The sequence below is a fragment of the Triturus cristatus genome, chromosome 2_2 (assembly GCF_964204655.1).
Source record: "Triturus cristatus chromosome 2_2, aTriCri1.1, whole genome shotgun sequence".
In the NCBI taxonomy this organism is placed as follows: Eukaryota; Metazoa; Chordata; class Amphibia; order Caudata; family Salamandridae; genus Triturus; species Triturus cristatus.
Window position 1 is genome coordinate 640,102,543 of NC_140582.1, and position 19,991 is coordinate 640,122,533.

The 19,991-nt window shown below is 42.0% G+C and overlaps 1 protein-coding gene across 1 annotated transcript in view; it reads left to right on the top strand.

Moving 5' to 3' along the window:
* GALNTL6 (polypeptide N-acetylgalactosaminyltransferase like 6) overlaps nucleotides 1-19,991 on the top strand; it is a 2,683,170-nt gene that overhangs the window by 1,499,606 nt on the left and 1,163,573 nt on the right. The window lies entirely within an intron of this gene.

Below are 19,991 nucleotides of genomic sequence, written 5' to 3' on the forward strand. Positions count from 1 at the left end.
ATTTAATGCCAGAAATGTACTGTCAAGAGGATTTAAACTCGTTTACAAGCAGCAGTGACATGACAGCCCAGCCCCACAGATTGTAAATTAGCTCCCAGGCTGATGAGCCTTGTGGTCAGGCAGTAAGTGTTGAATGAGTAGAGTTGCAAGAATGGTGTCCTGGCACCGTTGGCACACTCTGCAGGGGCCATGGCATCACCCGAGCTCACAGCCTGCTCCGGGAGAGGGTTGGAGAGGGCACGCGTGCGATGTCAGTCATGTCAGTGCGTGTTCCACTTCTGGGGCTGCGGCTGGAAGGACAGATGTCTCTGAAGCTTTCGGTGCAGCAGCAGTACCAGTAAGAAGGCCATATATGAGCGGTGAGGGGAAGGGGGAGTTATGAAACTGCATTTCTGCTGAGAAATGCAATACTCGAAGACAGACGCTGTGTGTGTGTATGTGCGTTTTAAGGCTTCGCACAATGGTGTTTATCTTTTAATGTGCATACAAATAAAGAAAGTTGGCGAAGAGATTTCTGATGATCAATTCTCGAGGCCAGATGTCACAGCATGCCGAGTAGCACAGGACGGGGAAGAGAGCCCCAGAAGCTGCTACTGCCATCATGGCTTGAATCAAGATGAAGGGGATAAAATGTCCAGCTGCTGGTTCCAACACTGCATGACCACTTGCATATTGCCTTCCTGAAATCTCACAGTTCAGTAATGTCCTTTGGAGAGTGGTGCTGACCAGCCCTGACATTGAATGGGGTTACTTCTAAGGAAGATGTCCACATTGTGTACAAGTAGAATGCTGCAATTCTCAACACAGGGAGCCAATGGCTGAAGTGGTCTGACACATTGCCTCTTGTTGTATGCTGTGGTGGGCAGTAGAATGTTGCTCAAATATGAAATTAAAAGGCAAGAGACAATTTGCAAAACAGGAACAAGTTGGTTTAATTAAATGCAGTGGTTGGGAGAGTATCGGCAGGTGGCTCTCAACCTCGGGGATAGCTAGAGTGGGCCAGTGTGTATGTGTCCAGATGTCCGGTGTGGGGAGCACATGAGCTCTATGTGTGGTGTGTATGCTGTGTCTTGATTGGATGAGTGTTCCTAACTGTATATGGCATCTATCTTTGTGGCATTTTGGGAATGCGTGCCTTTGGCCAAATGTGTTTTATTGGGGCCAATTTCCTCTGACCTGTTTGGGGTGTAACTGCCTATCTGTGGGATCAATAAGGGTTGTCACTGGGTGCTCATTTGTCTTTAGGCTAAGTGTAACCCCACCTGTCACCTGTCAATTGGTAGGTTCGGGTTTGGGTCGCAGGGCCTGTATGAACGCGAACCTCTGACTCTGAGTTGATGGGCTGGTCATCTTGGATGAATCCGACAGCAATGATATGAGTTTGTTAAAATGTGTACAAGTAACATAGTGGTCATTGATACCATTTTTACCAACATCCTCAGTATTGTGCACACAGTTGTCATAGCGTACATCAATATTGTCTTTACTGCTATTGGCATTGTTATGCATGCATAGATTATGGCATACATTGACATTGTTTCTACTGGTATTGACATCTTTATGCGTGCATAGATCATGGCATACATTGACATTGTTTCTATGGGTATCGACATTGTTGCACATGCATAGATTATGGCATACATTTACATTGTTTCTACTGATATTTACATTGTTATGTATGTTCACATTATATGGTGTGCATTGACATTGCATTTATTGGTATTTTTGTGGTAGTTTTTCCTTCATATATCTTGATGTGTAATGTCATCGTTTTCACTGTTATTAACAAAAAGATGAGTGACAATTAACAGACAAATGCATCAAAACCATTGGCAAAAAGGTCTTAGACATACATAGATACATCAATATGTTTATGTCTGTGGGTCTCTAAAAATAAAAAATAAAAAATAAAAAAATAAAAAATATATATAGATATATATATATATATATATTCACTGAAAAAAACAAATGTTAAAGTGACATTATAGTTAAGCTTTGTGATGATATGAAAGGTAGTGTTTTAAAACAAAAAAACACTGAAATTCCCCAGTTATTGTTCACAGAGCTAACTATTACTTGCACCCCCACCATGCGCTGCTTATTATCTCATATATTACATCACTCATGACATGTTCTATGACATCATTGATGACATCACCCATGACATCTCAAATTCATAAAATAAAACATAAAAGTACAGGTGGGAATGCAGAAATTAAATATTCCCAGCGGTATGCCCGGAAAACTCTACCAACCACATGTTTACAGGTGTTCTACTGGGGATGTCATGTAGCATATCCTGTGGGCCTTTGCACTTAGCACTATATAGTATATATTTAATACTAGGGTGAATATGCAAATCCATATTTTTAAAGATTTTTTCATGAAAAAAAATCCTTGTGAAAAAAGCCCCTCTCATTCAAACCCACCATATGTGGGTGTCGTCCAGTCCCCTTCTTCTTAGGGAAGAAGAGTAAATCTCTGACCATTTCCAGAGAGAGAAGAGGTTGGATCAGAGAATATGTATGCCTACATGTGTACATGTCAGTGGGCATTCACAAACTTATAAAGGTAACCACACCTTTTAAATCCCACTTCCCACCTCTCTTGAGGAGAAATCCACTGTAGTAAATCCATCAACGTGTGCCAGGATATCTTTTGAGAATTTGTGGCAGGTGTAAATGACACATCTTTAGTCCTAAACATATGTTTCTGGCTGAAAATATCTTTGTGAATAGTGCACAATATTGTTCATGAATACTGTGCTGTAATTAGTTAACTACAGCAGAGGATCATGAACTTACTGACAACATAAGAGTGCTTGTTAATTTACTGATCCCAATCATTATCTTATAGTGATCATTAGGGCAATTACGTAAAATATATAGCATAAAGCATGAAATCAGTAGTGTGAGAAATCTAGATTCTAGCTCAAAACATAACGACTCTCTGTCCTCATAGTAAGATGTTGGCCAGGAAATATTGCTTTGTCACCAAATCTAGACTTAAAATGTTCTAATACCATGAAACCTGGATAACTCGTGGCCCAAAAATGCTGAAAAATTCAAGGCTAATCCCTTCATGGCCAGAGGGTACAGATCTTTACTTTGAATTAGGAAGAAAGAGGGATTGACCTTCTGGGGAAATGATGTGGCCCAATAGCTGCAACAATCTCATACAGGTATCACGCATGACCTCTTTGAGCATAGGACCCTCCTATTGTGAAAGCCAGCTCAGTGTTAAACATCTGCACAACCAAGCAAGTTCAGCTGACCCATTAGTGTGACTGGGGAGAAGTATTTTAGCACCTAGACCATTGAGTTTAGATAATAGGCCTTTGCTGCACACCATGCTTGTTAGGTTCCACTGTGACTCCTTAAGATCCGAGCGATGTACAAAGGGTTCCACCTCCAGATGTCCCCGACTCTGGATTAAACCAACACAGAGTACTAGGGCAATCAGGCGAGGGAAAGGAATTAGGGAGGGGACAGCTGGGAGGAGGACACCTGCAACGAAAGAATGCAATAATATAAACAGCACAACAAAAACTGCTACTCTCATTAGGTCTCACTATAACCGCCTAATACATGTGTGTCTCTCTTAGCACTCCACTGTGCAAACAAGAAATCCACATAGTGATGCGTCTCCCCATGAAAGGCACAACGTATCCTGCACCATAAAGCAATATCAGTCTATCCATTCATTGCCCCTCCCATCTGGCCCAGAGTAAACACACACACACACAGGCCTCTCCGATTGCTCCCTTCCTTCTTAACTAAAAGGTTGCCAGAAAGCCAACATTCCTAGTCAGTCCTGGAACTGCAACCAACTCAAGACTTGAATTATTTAAGGAGTCAAAAAACGGAAGTTGTTTTCCTTCCCCCCCAAAGTCGCAATCAAAACTAAAGATTAGTCCATGGGCATCCGGAAGCCCTGCCCTCGTAGAGATGAAGAAAGAAAGAGCCCCGAACTAAGCAGCTCACCCAGTACCTGTCCGACAGTTCACCTGCGAGGTTTGTCGTCTTTTCCGTAGCGCAGCTCGAGCCCGAGCAGCGCTGAAGAGTAACCTCTGCGAGGAGCGATGATCAACTCCCCCCGTAGACGCGGATCTCTGTAACCACAGGTGGCGCTTCCTCTATTGCCTTCCCGGCAGCGGAGGCCGCTGCTGTGCGAGTCTTCAGCCACTTCTTGGTGGTGAAATGAGTTTCTCTTTGTTCTGGCAGCCGCGCAGAACACACCAAAGCCAAACGCGACCGCGCTTAAGTCAGCGCCCCGAAGCGGTCTCCCCAGTCGCGGGAACCGCAAAAGGTCAAACGGGAAGCCGAGCGTCCTCACGGTTTCCCACTTCCATTAACAGTATAACGCGCACATGCGAGGTCGCGTCCCCGGGATTTAAGGCGTTGGCCACGCCTTCCAGCAGTTGGGTGTTCTGGGGACTGTAGTATCGGGTCCTCCCAGAGTCCCGGTAGGCACCCATGCTCAGTGCATGACAATACTGTATAGAAGCTAGTGGGTTCTAACAGAAACTGAAAAGGGGTTCCTAGAAAAGTGAAAAAATAAACTGAGAAATATTGTGGTTACCTGTTCTTAGTAGATGTTTTTGTGCTACTCTCCTCCATTCTTGAGAAGATAAGAAGATGCAGTTTCTTGGTACCATGTGGTCACATTCCAGTTTACAGTTTGAACGACTTTATTCCATTTTAAGTATATTCATGAAGGTGCAATTCCAAATTACCTCATGCATAAAACAATAAAATGATTGTTAAAAATTGGGGTCTTAAGTTGTCAATGGTTTGATCCTTTGTCCAAATAGGGACCCTTCCTTCTATTCAAGATAATGGGGATACCCTTCTAAAATAAACCCTGCTCACCCCCTTGTAGTTTGGCACGAGCAGTGTGGCTTATCTGAGAGACAATGTGTAAAGCATTTGCACATAACACACAGTAATGCAGTGAAGACACTACAAAAGGACACCACATCAATTTTGGAAAAATAACAAATGTTTATCTGTGCAAACAAGACCAAAAATGATAAAAGTCCAACAAACAATAATCACAATCTGTACTCTGCAAGAATAACCTTAAAAATGCAGTTCCTTGAAGTCGGTAGCTCGGTCCGGTGCTACAGCGGTGCTGAAAACAACCAAATCCAACCGGGTTGGTCGGCCGTGTTGGTGCGGACCGGTGTCGGAGTCAGAAGACTTGTAAACAGTACCTTTTTGTACCGGCTGACCACAGCGGTGTGTTCGGGGCTGTGGTGTGAAGTGGGGCGGTGCTCGTTGCAGTGCTGATGGACATGGTGCAAGATTCAGCAGCTGCCAAGGATCGGTGGTCAATGGGGCTCGCTCGGGTGCCTTCTGCGTGGGACGGGACGGTGCTGCATGTAGCTTACAAGCGGTGCCCCCCGATGCCGTTGCAGACCACAGAGGCAATGTCAGCTGGCCATGACATCATTGGTGAGATCAGGGTAGCGGAGTGAAGTGAAGTGGTGAGGATTGTGGTGCACACAGGTTACGGTTGCAGTTTCCCTCTTTGGCAACTGAGACATAAGGCCCGAGAGGCGGTACCCAAAGTTGAGTGAAATCTTTGCTGTCCCTTAAACTTTGTGAACAGGTGGCAAGCTCTATCCCAAGCCCTTGGAGATATTCAGCAGCAAGAGAAGATAAGTTCAGTTCAGTCCTTTCACTGCTCAAGGCAAAGGCATCAATGCAGGCCAACTCAGCAAAGCAACGAAGCAGCAAAGGGGCAGTACTCCTCCTCCAGCACTTTTCATTGGCAGGTTCCTTGATCCCAGCGAGCTCTAAAGTTCTGGGGTCTGGGCCCCAAAATTTATACTCAGTTTCTCTTTGTTCTTTTGGGAAGAGAGTGTCTGTGCTCAGCCCAAGCCAGTGCTGTCCTGTCTGGTCCACCTTCCTGGCAGGAGGCGGAGACAGCATTGTCCAAGGCAGACCAGATCCATTGAGGTGCAGGGAAATCTCCTCCCACTACTCTAAATGCAGCCTAGGTCTATTCAGCCCAGCCCTGACTCATCCAGGAAAGGCAGTACACACCTCAAGCCCCCAGTGGCTGTCTGAAGATAATGCACATCCCCAGACCCCGTCACTCCTAAACCAGACAGGTAATCCACAAACCAGCAGAGGCACACAGGATGGCTAAGCAAAAAAATAGGCACTTAGTAAAAGAGGTATACTAATCTCCACCATTTGATCATGTCCCCATGGAAAGTTATACTTGTAAGATGTTATAATGAATTCCCCATTCTATCCTTTGGGGTATATAGCCTTTCAATAGTGACCCATGAAATACACTGTATCAGGACACGTCACACACACCAGTACATGTCCTACCTTTCCAATACACTGCACCCTGCCCATGGAGGTACCTTGGGCCTACCTTAGGGGTGACTCACATGTAAGAAAAAGGAAGGTTAGGACCTGGCAATTGGGTGCACTTGCCAAGTTGATATGGCAGTAGAAACTGTGCACAGACATTGCAGTGGCAGGTCTGAGAACCCTTTTAAAGGCTGCGTTGGGGGTGGCACAATCAGTGCTGCAGGCACACTAGCAGCATTTGATTTACTGGCCCCGTGCACAAACAGGGCACTATACTAGGGACTACATTCTACACTGCCTGAATACTAAATGCTTTAAATAAGGTTTTAAAAATAAATCTACATACATTCTATAAAAACATGCAAAAAATCTGAAAATGTAGTAAGGACTGTGGTAACGCATCATCACATGGGCGAACCCACGGGCTTCTACTAAGCATGTCAGACCCTAGAGGAATGCTTAGTAATCGCCAAACAGTCCCAGCCCTAAAGTAAACTAAAAGGGACCTTTCTCACCAAGTTAAAGGGAGATCTAACCACAGAGTGGTAGTGCTAGTTTCCCTAAATTGGATTTACTTCTTCAAAGAGGACTTCACTAATTAATCCCTTAGCCTCCCTGTCCAACTAAACTCCAAATAAATAAGCTTGACAGTCAATTTGTTGTTTTGAGAAAGGGACTCTGGCATATTGAAAAAATGTGGATGGCCAATCTCACTTAAAGAATCCTTCAAATAAGCAAGCCTCTGGAACCTAAGCCTGTGGTACAGACTAAATAGTCCTTAGTAATCTACCTTTTCTGGCTTGCTTCCTGTGAGGCTCAGATAGATACCCAAAGCATCACAGGTGCCAGATGCACTTAATCTGAAACATCCTGTATTGATAATTCCATATGCAAAATTTAGTGGGAACTAGCTTGTGAGACTAACAGGAGTCTCCTACAGACTCCCGATTCCTTGTTCTGAACCAGTGATGAATAAGAGTAACCCCATGTGAAGCAGCTGTGTCACACTTAGCTTTATAAACAGAAAGTAAAGGCAGCATAGTAGTGTGGCCTTAGGGCTGTAGAAAGTTAAGTATAGCTCCTGCAGAATAGACATCTTCAGACAAGCGTTTCGAACCTGGGTGCGCCGAGTACCCGAAGAGTTAAAATAAATACCTGGGTATGAGAAACTGTTAACGCCTGTCAAGATGTTACCACTAATGGGTAAAATCAAAATGTTATTTTTGCCTTGGCCACAAGCCATAATATAAGACTTGCTAAAGTTGGTATTTAGCTCTAGTTCACCCATAATAGATATAAAGGACCCTATAAGTTTGCAAAGAGCATTCACTGTATGGGCCATAAGAACAGTGTCAGCGCGTAAAGTAATGCTGGAATGTGGTTCTTCCCATCACCTGAACATTGTTAGAGTGGATATCTCATGATAATCTCTCCTTGAAAAATCATAATTTAACTTTAATTACCATTACCCTTATATCCTATCAAGGCAAAGGATCTTTTCCACCATTGTATGACCAATAGAACTCCTACATAAACATGAGCAAATCAAATGCAAATAAATATTTTATGCAATAATGAGAGTTGTGTGTAGTTTAAAGGAATTTATTTTCCAATCAAAATGTAAGTTTCTCTGACTCTTCGTCCATTAGTCAGATATCAATCAGGTTACAGAATTGATAATAGGAAAAATAGAATCAATACTGAGCAAATCATAACTTGCATACAGCGTGTTCCATAAAGAAAAGGATCCCTATTCTGAGAAAAATGAGGCACAAATGATGTCAGTCAGAACTCATGAAGAGTACAAGAAATATAAGCAAGAATGAGCTTAGCATGAAGCTAAATTAATAATTATTAATTGCAAAATCTCCCATGAAGAGAAACAGAGCAAAGAGCAAATAGGTCTTGGCAAAGCTTCTTAGTCAAAGCACAAAGCTTGGTGTTTTTAACTAAAAGCTTGCATTTAAACTGCCCTCATTCTCTTACAGCTGATTCTCTCTCCGGTAGTTCAGCTCCATCTGAGCCTGTCTGTTCTCTCTCCTCCAGAGTCTGCCCTCCCCATCCCCTTTCTCTGCCAAACTCCAAAACATTCTGTAAGAGTCTGCAAAAATCCTACTAAAATGCCTCGCGCTCCTCAGCTAAGAATGCGTATATAGTTCAGCAAAAACATGTGACATTGGTCTTCGTTCTCCGTCCAATTGAAGTGCAGAAAGAATAAATGTATGAATGAAACAACATTTTTAGAGCACATAGCTACCTCTGGGCATCCCAGCGCTGGAGGATAACTGAAGCTTCTGAGAATCATTTAGGGAAGAGCCATGTTTTCAGCAGCTTGCGAAAGGCCAGGTAGTTAGATTCCCTTTGTAGCTGAAGAGGGAGGGAGTTCCAGAGCTTGGCGGCATTGTATGACAATTGCCGGACACCACTTCCGACTCTCTTAATCCTGGGGACTAGTGCCAGATGTTGTTCGTCTGAGTGTAGGGGCCTGTTGGCTCGGTAGGGTTTGGCCATAGAGGAGATAATCTCTGGTCCTTTCCCTCCTAACAGCTTATGAGTAATGCATAGGGCCTTGAAGTGAAATCTCTCCTGGACGAGGAGCCAGTGGAGAGCTTTCATGGCGGGTTTAGCAGATTGCCGGTTCTGAGTCCCCATAAGGATCCTTGCGGCACAGTTCTGTACTATTTGAAGTTTGGCAAAGACCGAGTTCGGGGCACCGAGGTATAGTGCATTGCTGTAGTCCAAGAGTGACAGAATGAGTGCTTGGACAATAAGCTTTTTTGCCTGAAAGGGAAGCAGGGGAAGCACTTTGCGAAGCATCCTTAAGATGCCAAAGCAAGAGACCACTACCTTTCTGGCCTGGACTTTAAGTCTGAAGTCTGAGTCCAGCCAGAACCCCAGGCTTTTTATCTCTGACTTAGGGACAGGAGCCGAGCCCACTCAGGATGGCCACATCGTATCTGCTCTGAAGAGTGAAGGATTGCCAAGGAGCATAAGCTCGGTTCTATTGCCATTTAATTTTAGGTAAGAGTGTTTCATCCACTTGGCTACTTCTTAAAGGCAATTGGAGAGGCAGGTGGAGGCCAAATCTGAGTGGTTGAGTGCAACCACCAGCTGGGCGTCATGGCATACGTCACGATGTTCACTCCATAGGGAAGGACAAGGTTCGCGAGGGTAGCCATGTAGGCATTAAAAAGTGTGGGACTCAGAGAAGATCCCTGAGGAACCCTGCAGTGGAGGGGCCAGGGTCTAGAGTTGGCCTCACCCTCGAATACCTGGAAGGATCTCCTCTCCAGGAAGGATTGTAGCCAAATTAAGGCTACTCCAGACACGCCCAGATTTCTGAGTCGGTCGACCAGGATGCGATGATTGACCATGTCAAAGGCCGTGCTGAGATCTAACAGAATCACGGCAGAAGAACCTCCTGCATCGAGGATCTTTCTGGATTCTTCCATGGCAGCTAGTAGAACCAGTTTGAGAGGGATGAAGAAGATTATTAGATTCCAGTGGGCGGAGAGCGCGGAATTAACATGTTTCTCCAGAGTCTTACTAATTCCTGGGAGGAGTGAAATAGGACGATAGTTGTCCAGGCAGTCTGGGTCCAGGCTAGGCTTTATCAAGAGGGATTTGACCATGGCTTTTTTCCATAGGGGGGAACCACCCCTGAGGATATAGATGAGTTGATCAAATCCAGGATGACCGGACAAACTGCTTCTGCTGCCTTCTTCAAGATCTTGGGCGGGGCAGGGTCTCTGGGCGATCCGCTTCTAACAAGTGCAGATGTGGTCTGGCGTGAGTCATGGTCCATTAAGGGGAAGGCCTTTAGAGAGGGTTCCTTGCTCCCTGTATGTGAATCCTCAGAATGGGGGATAGTGTGGCTATCGGTTGGGGCAAAGGATCTGTAGATAGTTTGGATTTTGGTGAAAAAATATTCCACAAGTTCGTTGCAGCGTTGGTCTGTGGCTAAGGGACTATCGGGGAGAGAGGGGGCTTTCAGTAGTTTTTTAGCAATTCGGAATGTTTCCCGGGGAATTTGCAGCTGAGGATATGACTTCCTCAAAATACATGACCTGGGCTTTTTTAATTTCGAGCTTGTGAGTTTTGATAGCCTCCCTATATTCCTTTTTCTTGTTCAATGAGAAGTCCCTTCTCCAGACTCTTTCGTTTTTTTTACAGGTTTGTTTTAATTCTCGGAGTTTAGGGGTATACCCGGCTGTTCTGTTGGGCCCTTTGTTCAACTGCGCGGTTGTTTTAGGAAGGACTTGGTCTAGTGTACCCTCAATCCTGTTATTGAATCTAGCATTGGCCACCACCGGCGCAGTGTCGTGGGGGGGGGGGCTTAGAATTTTCTAAAGCCGCTATCCATTTTTCTATGGGAAGTTTTGACCAGCAGCGGGACTCAGTTTGCGTAATCCGGGTTGGGTGAGTACCATGGGTGGGAGACCAGCTGAAAGGGATGAGGAGGTGATCCTACCAAGGAATGTGGGTCGATGTCTGGCAAGAAAGCTTCCCCAGACTGGAAAAGATGGGGTCTAGGAGGTGCCCTTTTGGGTGTGTTACATGGAATACCTCTGGTTAAGCTGTAAGGCCGCTAGGTCCAGAAACAGTTCATATGCAACTTTCACCTTTCACTTTCATTGACGCCCCTTGGCTGTCTGCTCACGTCATCAATCAGGCTAGTTCTTGTCATACTTTTGAATCTTACTCTAAATTACTTCATCTCCTAACTTCCTGCTAAAGAAACATTTATTTTTCAACCAAACAGAAACACATAAGCTCCAACAAGAACGTATTATTTAGGCAGGAACATTAAATACATGTTATAATGATACATAATAAAAATGTGTGCTTTACAGTTTACGGAATGAATGAGGCTTCGTTTCACAGCAACTGAATACTGATAAAAGCAAGTTAAATATAAAGAGCTTCTATCTTTCATGGAGAAAAGGGGGGTGGAGAGAAACATTCCATTCTTATCTGAAGACAGTGCAAAAGATTTCAAAGCAAACTTAATCACAAGCTGTATTTCAGCTTCGCTACACTTTAAAATATGTGTTAATTCAGCACAAATATATTCTACTTTGCAATTTACAAAACTTTTTTGCTAATTAAATCTACATTCCATAGTGAGGTCAAATGTAAACTAAACACATTTAAGTCAACTATGAATTAATTGTGCATGGTTTGACATGATTCATTTAAATGGAAAGCATACGACTAGGACCTCATGTTTTCGCTTTTGCAGGACCAAATGTCTGCGTGTCAACTAAGGCCTCATGTTTTCATTTTTTTAGCACCAAATGTCCCCCTGTCACTTTTAAATGCAGTTTTATGCCTGAAGGTCAAGGCAGCTTTTGTCATTACTCATACTTAAATCTATAGGAGATATTTACACGCTCTCAACATCAGTGAGAACATTAACTTGACAGGGGTCACAGTCTCTTTGGGCTGGCTATAAGCTTCCATACAGGCAAGGCCAGTACCAGCAGAGGATCAGTGCACCAGAGCCTAAGCAGGGACTCAGGTAGCATGCTGCTGTATAGCACCATAAAATGGGCAGTAATAGCCTCACAAGGTAGCAAAAGCAATGATCTTTAATATATCAATAAAAATATCGCTTCACTCACTGGTCCGACTGCTCCTGAACCCTGCCAATTTTTGAAAAATTCTTAACAACATAGGGAGCGCAGCAAAGTATCAGATAGAAAAAGTGTAATTCATTATCCTTTTTAGACAAATAGTGCAAAACAGTCCTTCGAGGTGGATAATGCTTCATTCAGTCCATTAATGCACAGGAGTCATAATGTTGAGTCCTCAAAACACTTTTATCCTTCATGCATCAGTGTTCATCCCAGAAAACGTGTCTTGTCCCATTATGAGGACTTCATCAGGTATAGAAATCTTCATAAGCCTTTCATAAACTTCTTCCTACAAAGAATGTTATCCAACATGGACTGGGAATGTACAGTGAACTGTCCACAATGTTGCCCTTCTTTCCTCTGCCCTTTGTTGTCTGTCCTTGTTGCTCGTTTTCTGTCCCACAATAGTGGAACACTTAAGTCTCTTCATAAGGTAGGAGGTCAGTGACAACCCCATCAGAAAAACAATGATAACAGCAGTCTAAAGCAACTGGAAACTTCCCCCAAGTCAAACATGCAGTGCTGATGCCATCTTATCTAAGTAGATACATTTTCTTGTTCTTGCAAAGTGGAACAATTCATGTCTATCCTTCTTTATCTAATTGATTCTGCTGCATTTCCTGATTCAGTATGCAGTGTATTTGCTTTGGTATTTAGCATATTTTCTATGCCACATCAATAACTATCAGATTGGATATACCCATTCACTGTGTATTTAAACTAAGCATGCATTAGGTTGTTGTCATTTGTTGCTCTTTACTTACTGTCTTGATGCCCTTTTTACTATACTGTATGAAAGCATGTTTGCCGCAGAAAGTCCAATCGATGATGTCTCATTCATCCATGAAGTATTGGTTGATGTCCAGTGTCTGAAGGGTTTTGGACTCACTTTTAGAGCTGCATGGGCTACAATGTACCAACTATACACCAATGGATCCGTTCTGATCATTAATGCCTACAATGTGAGGTTGTTTGAACATTTTGCTAAGGCTGAATTTTGGTTTCCTGTCAGGCTCTGTTTATAAGACATACCTTGGAACACAAAACATTTTGAGTGGCACTAGTTTATGTCCCTGGTTGTAAGGTAAGATAGTGCTTGTTCCAAATACCTTTTTCCAGCACAATATGAAACAGCACTCTGGAGGTGGTAGTGTATGTAAAGAATGCATATGCAGATTTTTTGTGTAGCATTTTGTTGTGGTGGTAGTGATGTGGTCTAGTGTTTTTTGTGAGGCATTATTACAATGTGATATTTATTTATTGTTGTGTTATGTTTTATTTTATTGTGATGAGCTCTGTTATATTTTATGTTGCTTTGTGTATGTTATTGTGTCATGTTATGCTGCTTATTGTCAATAGAATGTTGCTACTTTTTCCTGAAGAAAGCAGCACATGCTTTTAAAGTTCCTGTGATAAGCATCCAATGACCACTGTCTAAAATGGTAAAATATACTGCTTCAGCTCATCAGCTACCCAAGACTGCAATGAACCCAAAACTGAGGAAAAGACCAAGTGTACACTTTGCACTCACAGTGTTGCTTTATGGTATACAGTTCACAGTGAGGCTGCAACGAGCCTCAGCTAAAGTGCCTCGGCGCCCACTATATTAGCATCCTCAATATTGATGGCAGGACAGCCACAATTATTTCCTGCCTTGTTGACACATTGTTTGCTAGTGGAATTTCTGTTTCATGGCAGGGGCATTGACATGATAGTCAGGCGGACCATAATGTCCCTTCCAACTATCTTTTCTAGCAGTTTGTTAGCCTCAGGTTACAATGTTACTGTGAGCATCCGACAGATAAGGGTAAGTGCTCAGCCTGTGGTGACATGAGCGTCTGCACTGGTAAATGAATGTCTGCTGAAAGTGTCTGCTTACTGGACGTGGGCACGTACGCCTGTCTTCAATCATTGTCCTTTAGAAGCACGTCTCTTATGTGGAAGCTGTAGGGGGGCGGGCTTTATCGATTTTTAGCCACAGAAGGGCGGAGTATCATGACTGTGAACATATTTGAATACGGGACGTTGCAGGTCGCAGTTCACCATTAGCAACCCATTAGCAGCGACAGGTATAGTGTGTGTTTTCCAACGAGTGCACAGCAGTCTGCATCTAACTGAAGTTCAACGCGACATTATCATTCTCATTGCAAACAATACACGCTGCATTATAACTTTTTCAGACAAAAGTATAAAGATAGCATTCAAGTTTGTACATTAGGGTTTATTCTACATTTAGAGCAAATCTATAAAATTTTGGAATTTGTCAAATAATTGCAAGACTATTTAATTGTGTAAGTGGTTGTGCCTGCAAATTGTAATGGGTGCCTAGTTGTAAAAAAATAATTTGAACATAAATGTACATTTGCATATATATCTTTTTTTGTTTCTCCATATGGACAATTTTTAACCCTCAGAGAAAACAACGCCCACACACACTAAAATATATAAGGCGTGTCAGGTCCATTCCCCATTCTGTGAACCAGGATTCACACTGTGCTTTCTCAAAACAGTTTTTTTTGCACACCTAAAAAAATTACCTTGGTTGTACACACATCTTTGCTAATTGAATCTCTCACCAAGATTTAAAAGATTTAGAGACACATTATGAAGTTTATTTCCCATCTTTCAGCAACCTAGTCAGTGAAGTACAGATATGTTACTTGAAACATCGCTTTGAGCATGTATACACTTAGAAAAAGAAAACTTGGAAAGTGTGCTTTATGAGCTTCACATACTAGCCTGCAGAAGGATGCCCTTGCTGAGTGCCGTCTATTGATACAAATTGCCGTCCTTGCCAAATCTGCCCTAGCACCCCGGATAGCGGAATTCATGCTGCAGCACAACTGGTAAAAGCAGCAAGATCATCGGATCATATCACACCCATTCAAGCATTTTACACTGCCCATCTGCATTTGCCTGAACAACTTCAGATAAGTTGAGCAATGCCTAATTTGAGCCAGTGGTTTCCGGTGCTCTTAATCTGCACTAAATTGTCAACACCGGTGCTTGTGACAGTCTGCTACAAGGTGGAACTGGCTGGCTAACTTAGAGATGACCACAACAACAATTCATCATCAATTCAATATACATTTATTGGACTATTGCCTGCCGCCCCAAGCCATTCTTATAGCTTTAGAGAGCCTGAAATAGTCCAATTTGTCAAACTTGTAGGAGTGAGGTGGTTGTGTTGTTACTATCATTGGTGGCATATAAGGGGCAATGTGTGCCTGACGAGAGCCCTGGCACTTATTTTTTAACAAATGAATCACAGAAGTTTAGCCATCCTCAAAGCCATTTCTTTTTCCTTCTTATTTGTCTAAAAGACAAAGTGCACATCACAAGGGTGTTGAGATGCACAGCAACTACTTGAATTAAGATTGTAATACAAAAAGTTTAATCTTATGTGGGTAACAGGGACCCCCTGAACAAGAGGAGATGGAATGTAATTCCTAGGACAGGGTATAACACAGTGCAAATATAGCTTCCTAGGCAATTAATATGTTTTGTAAATTGTTATTTAAAACGTGTCCAAGTAGTATAGCCAAAAACAGTATTTTTAAAAAAATATCACATAAATGTTTATTATTAATATGATTCTCACAGAATCACGAACAAAATCAATTAAAAAAACACAATTCAAAAATGCATTTGTACATAGTATAGACATTCAATGTATTCAACAACAATTAAAAGTAGAGACAAATCTGTGGCCATGTGATCATCTTCTACGCGCGTTTTGGCGAAAAGTACGCCTTCGTCAGGAAATGCCACAATTCCTGTTGGTTGGAAAGAATGTATTTAAAAAAAGATATTACATGACTAATTTTTTGTTTTTATATCTTTTACATAAAATTGGCTATAAACTATACACGGACACTTCACATACAGCGAGAATCTGTTATTCTCACCCAAGGATAGAAAGAGCAATGATATTAACAATTTAAGATAATAGTACGTAAAGAATAATAATGAATATCTTTCTGAGATGTAAATGATGGAACGTATGGCGAAGGAAAAGGAAAAAGGGGGGGGGGGGTTTTGGGGGGGAAGGGGGAGACAAGAGACAAGCAGAAAGAAAGAAAGCTAAAAGAAGAGAAAGAAGGAACGAAAGTTAAAGAACAAAAGGGAAGAAAGAAGAAAATAGGAAAAGAGAGGAAGAAGAAAAAGAAAGGAAAAACAAGAAATAAAGGAAAATCCAATTGAAGGAAGACAAACGAAAAAAGAAGAAAGAAAAAGAGGAAGGACAGAAAAAACAGAAAAAAAAGGGGGGGATGTGGAACTGGTTAATGAAGTAACAATGTGATGACAGATGTCAAATTAGTTAGATATAGATGAACGTCATTTAACATAAATACTAGCTCTGCTCATGAGCCCTGGATGGATAAAGAGCAATGCTTACTTCAAGATGGAGTCTAGCGAGTAGATAGCAGGTGAAGGATTTATCTGGAGGTAGTGTTTGACGGTCTGAAATGACCAAGAGACAGGATATAAGGAACTCAGTAATGATGTCCACTAAAAGCTGTGTCACTAGGAGGAGACTTCCAGTACCTGATAATTGATGTAAAGCCTCTAGCCTTCGGATTACACAGAAAATGAAAAGAGCGTTGCTGGGTGTTACAGGTGGTGGTCATGAAGCCTGTAAAAATAATAGCATGCTGTTGTAGCGGTATAGAAGGAACTGTGTTAGCAACATCTAAAAGAGGGATTTTTCTTATTAAAGGTATATGGATGTGCTTTGTATTTAATGTGGTAGAAATACCTGTTCTATCTGCTAGAATGGACTTTCACGTATGTCGATCAAAAGGGCCTGAATGAACGGAGTGTTCATTCATGGGTACAAGATATATTCTGTATGCAGCAAAACTATGAAGCAAAAAATCCAAAAAATATCATTAGGAGTAATGCGTGCTTATGATGATCTGGCATTGTGAGAATTATAGCTGTTTTTTTATTTACCTTTTTTATCCCCGTGTGAACCTGATGAAGGATTGCCGCAGATGATAATAGGAGTGGAGCCGTATGGATGACGGGCGTCTGATATTAGGGACAAATGTCCTAAAATGAGAGAGACAGGGGAGGGAAAAGGGAGGGAGGGGGGAAGGGGTAGAATGTAAAATAAGTATATACATGGGGAAGTGTGTAAAACGATGGTTAAATTAAGCTGGTATTAAGTATTGCGGTGTAACAATGACCACGTTGAAGCAAGGGATCATTATGTAGGGGGGCGGGCTTTATCGATTTTTAGCCACAGAAGGGCGGAGTATCATGACTGTGAACATATTTGAATACGGGACGTTGCAGGTCGCAGTTCACCATTAGCAACCCATTAGCAGCGACAGGTATAGTGTGTGTTTTCCAACGAGTGCACAGCAGTCTGCATCTAACTGAAGTTCAACGCGACATTATCATTCTCGAGAATATAAGGGGCAATGTGTGCCTGACGAGAGCCCTGGCACTTATTTTTTAACAAATGAATCACAGAAGTTTAGCCATCCTCAAAGCCATTTCTTTTTCCTTCTTATTTGTCTAAAAGACAAAGTGCACATCACAAGGGTGTTGAGATGCACAGCAACTACTTGAATTAAGATTGTAATACAAAAAGTTTAAACCTCTCAACTAAGCCTCCTTCATTCAAATCACAAAACTTTGGAACTCTTCACACCCACCGGCTCAAATTTAGCATTGCTCAATTATCTGAAGTCGTTCAGGCTACAGCAGACCGGCAGCGTGAAATGCTTGAATGGGTGTGATATGATCCCATGATCTTGCTGCTTTTACCAGTTGTGCTGCAGCATGAATGCTGCTATCCGGGGTGCTAGGGCAGATTTAGCAAGGACGGCAATTTGTATCAATAGACGGCACTCAGCAAGGGCTTCCTTCTGAAGGCTAGTATGTGAAGCTCAAAAAGCACACTTTCCACTTTTTCTAAGTGTATACATGCTCAAAGCGATGTTTCAAGTAACACATCTATACTTCTCTGACTGGATTGTTAAAAGATGGGAAATAAACTTCAGAAAGTGTCTCTAAATCTTTTAAATCTTGGTGAGGGATTCAATTAGCAAAGATGTGTGGACAACCAAGGTAATTTTTTAGATGTGCAAAAAAACTCTTTTGCGAGAACATAGCCTGATTCCTGGTTCACAGATTCAGAAATAGCACTGACACCTCCTAGAAATGTTAGTTGTTCTAGCTACTGCGGACAGGCAGTGTAAAATGCCGGAATGGGTGTAAAATTCAACCTGCTTTCCTTCTCCACTGCTTGAATATTCACCTTTTGAAGATCTCCCTTAAAATGTTTCTCCTCTTTATTTTTAAAAGCAAGAAGTTTAATCAGAATGCTTTACTGAACATAAAAAATCACTCTGTTACCTGTGTAACCAGGTCCACCCTGCACAAATATCTCAGTTGGTAAACAAACTCATAAACTGGAGAGGTCTGAACCCAGAGGCCATGTAGTTAACAAACTCTTGTCTTTGAAACTTTATCCATAGAAATTCTCCACGAATAATATTAATTGTAATGTCGGCATGTGTTCTTCAATCTGGCACTTATGTCATGGGATACAGACACCACCTATACACTCTGTCATCTATTGCGAGACTTACTGAGTTGTCAGCTCCGAAAAATTTGATAATAAATACTCTTATGAAGGGACTGTACAGAAGACTCAGCCAGCCCTCGGTTGTCTCCCTTAGTGAAGCGCACTAAAGGAGACAATTTGTTGACCATTGGGAGATGAGGGCACCCAGAGTCTTTACACTCTGGCACCAAGCACATTTCCGTGCAGATAGTGAAAACACCACATAGCCTACATTTGTTTCATAATCTTTACTGTCTCTTAGATGCAAAAGGATCTATGAGCATGGATATCCTTGATAATTAAGATATAGAGTTGATAGCAGGTCATCATTTATACATACATATATATTTACTTATTTGCTCAAGAATCTGCTCCTTGACAAAAGACTCTATGAAACGCTTCTATGGCTGATGAGCAAGGGCCCGTTGAGATCCTAATGTGAGAAGAGGTGGAATCACTCACCCATGAATACAGTTGTGATACAAGAGCCAGTAGACTGTTGCTGGTGGTGTCATGTTGTTTGTTACAGGGGTGAGGCAAAGCAGTGTAAATGCTATCTTGCTGTGAATCTAATGCCTCCAAGAAAAGACAGGCTTTGGAACATATTTTAAAGAAGGATGAGTAAATTATAATGTGCTATAGAAGTGTAGGCCAGAGACTTTGCCCATTTTGTCGAATGCTTCTTTCTTTTCAACTTACACAGAATAAAGAAGCTCGCTAAACTCAAAATGGAATGTATTACATTACAGCACATACATTTACAACGCATGCCTTTACAACGCAGTTTTTACATCGCAACATCCTTTACAATGCATTCTTTTATATTGCATGCCATTACATCGCATTTTCAGAAACTACCATTACAACGCATTCCATTACATCGCATTATACCTTTACAACGCATACCATTACTATGCATACCATTACATCGCATTTAAGGTAAGTGTTGGATAGTATAGGGGTAATAATTACTATTCTAACTCCAGTGAGTGCAACAGTAGGATAAGTGTTGGATAGTGTAGGGGTAAAAATTACTATTCTAACTCCAGTGAGTGCAACTGTAGGGTAAGTGTTGGATAGTGTAAGGGTACTATGCGTTGTAATGGTATGCATTGTAATCACTTGCGATGTAATGCCTGCGTTGTAGTGACATGCATTGTAATGACATGCATTGTAGTGACATGCGATATAATGGCTGCGTTGTAATGACATGCAATGTAAAGGATGTTGCGATGTAATGCCTGCTATGTAAAGGTAGTGCGATATAGAGACTGCGTTGTAAAGGCTGTTCCCCACAAAATGCTATTGTTTCCAGGGGACAGAAAGTAATCAGTTGATATTGATGTTGTGGAGGGTTTTTTCCACAGGTGCATTATGGATGTTGCATAGAATATCCATATGAAACATTTCCTCCAAATAGGTCCAGTGTATAGCTTTCAAAGT